Source organism: Capsicum annuum, unplaced genomic scaffold (genome assembly GCF_002878395.1).
Source record: "Capsicum annuum cultivar UCD-10X-F1 unplaced genomic scaffold, UCD10Xv1.1 ctg83338, whole genome shotgun sequence".
NCBI lineage: Eukaryota > Viridiplantae > Streptophyta > Magnoliopsida > Solanales > Solanaceae > Capsicum > Capsicum annuum.
Genome location: NW_025894201.1, coordinates 1 through 2,156, shown reverse-complemented (window position 1 = coordinate 2,156; position 2,156 = coordinate 1). Strand labels below are relative to the sequence as shown.

At 37.5% G+C, this 2,156-nt stretch overlaps 1 long non-coding RNA gene across 1 annotated transcript; it reads left to right on the top strand.

Moving 5' to 3' along the window:
- Window positions 1–1,482, top strand: LOC124895626. Its single transcript, XR_007051823.1, has 2 exons — window positions 1–817; window positions 933–1,482. It is a non-coding gene; the product is annotated as an uncharacterized LOC124895626 (long non-coding RNA).
- The last annotated feature ends 674 nt before the right edge of the window (window positions 1,483–2,156 follow it).

The following is a 2,156-nucleotide window of genomic DNA, read 5'->3' as shown; positions in this document are numbered from 1 at the left end:
GTAATGAGAAGGAAATTGAGGTAGGGTAGTCCAAAAGTTCAGTATGATGACCTGATGTGCTCGAGAAACAAGAGCAAAGGATGATAATGTGCTTATTGAAGGCATCATTATTTATTTTTTTTGAAAAAGAAGAGATGTGTTTATTGAAGGCAATCACAGACACTTTCTGGAAGTATATGAGACAATATAGGTGAAGTGTGTAATCGTCCATCTCTTCTAATGGGGAAAGTTATCCAATACCTATACTAGTGAGAGGAGGCAAGCATCCAGAGGAACATTTGACACGCTGCCAAGTTGTACTGCCGTTATTCCCAAAAGAAAAAAGCATTCCTTCTTTTGATGTTGTATAATGTCGCTTTCCATCAGGGAAATAATTGTTTGTACCTATAGCCTTAATAGCTTCTCAGGTAGATTGTGGTGTAGAGAAACTCTTCTGCTCTCTCACTTCTACTCTTTTCTGTGTTATCCTGTGATTTGCCCCTGCCTGCTTTGTTGTTATACTTTCTTTTATTTAGGGGATTGTTGTGTTTCCTTTTTTTCCCTTCCAGTTGCAGGTGGTTGAGCATTATTGAGTTGGTTTAGTTGAAAATATTACACTATGTCATGCTCTTTCGATTTGCATTCTTATTTAATTGAAGTCGTTGATATATAAACCGAATTGTTTATCATTAGGCATTGCGTTTAATTGTTTGTGTCCTGGATTCTGCAGTACTATTATGAACCGGTATCTGGGAAAAGATTCCGGTCAAAGCCTGATGTGCTTCATTTCCTGGAAACGGGTGGCAGGTGCAAGAGGAGCACTGGCGGTGATGCTACAGTGAGTGAATCAAAACATTAATAACCTATTACCTCTATGTTTGTACAAGTCTTCCCATTGCTACAAAGAAACGTACATCTTCTTGTATGTTTTGATGATTCTATTCTTTTTGCAGCCATCTGAGACCCCCAATAGCAAGAAACAGAAGAAAAGCAGCTCGATGAAAGAAGAAAAGAAAACTACTTCTTCTTACTCTGATTCTTTGAATCCGCCACAGAGCGTTTGCTGGGTTCTGATGGATAGTGCTGCAGAGACTTTGACACCTTTTATTCATGGCAAAATGATTCCTGAAGGCCAAAAACAAGAATGGGATGCAGTCTTCTCGACTGTGTCTCAAAGGAATGCAAATAGGGATGCGGGCGTCTCTAATGTGCGCTAACCAGTTAAAGAACCTGTCTCAGAATCTGGCTAGGTTAGACAGTGTGTCAAATCTCATCTGAATTGGGCTCACTTTCTTTTGGTTTTAGCATAGGGACCTCATAGTTGTTGATGGCTTCTTGCTTTGGCGTAGGAATAGGCAAAAGGTGTTCCACCTAAACTATCTTCATGATGTTCAAGTATGGTCTGTTATTGGTGTCGTTGAACCAGTGAATTTGAAGCATTTTACTAGGATGGACATATGTGAAAAATTGTCTCAAGTATGAAAATACTGTAGTTATTGAGTATGAGCTGGTCTTATCTTATGCTTGTGAATGACAAGGTTATTTTATCACAGGTCCAAGCTATGGAAGCGGTTACTAATGCTTGCGTTGGGGTAGGCTGTTTATAGTGCACCATTTTAGGTGTAGCTCCTGAAGTGTGACCTTTGATTATGCATGAATGCGGGATGTTTGGATCACTCCCCTAGACTGTGTTCTGTTGGTACTGTGCTTTTATTGTAGTGTAATTTCATTTTTGTCAGTAGCTAGTTTGTAGAAATTTTTCCAACCTGATTGTGTCTAAACCATATTTAGAAACTGTAGTTTTATAACGGCAAGTTTCTTTTTATGTGATTTTTGCTCTATTTGATCCTCGTTTACCATATTCAGCTGGGGACAGAGGGTTGAGGTATCTAAAAGTCTGTGCATGACATGACCAAATCATCTCAAATACCATCTTGATTTTTTCTCGATGTGTGCTATTTGAATCTTTTTGATAATGTAATCATTTTCTATTTTATACGTGTATTCATATTAATATTCTCATCTTTGTGATACTCTTTTTGTGGATGAATTGGTCTTTATCAGTTCAATATTCACTCATATAATATTAGGGGTACTTTGGTTGCTGGTTATAGTTATGTAGATATTAGTAATACATGTATTAGTTATATAGATATTAGATATTAGTTATGCAAGTA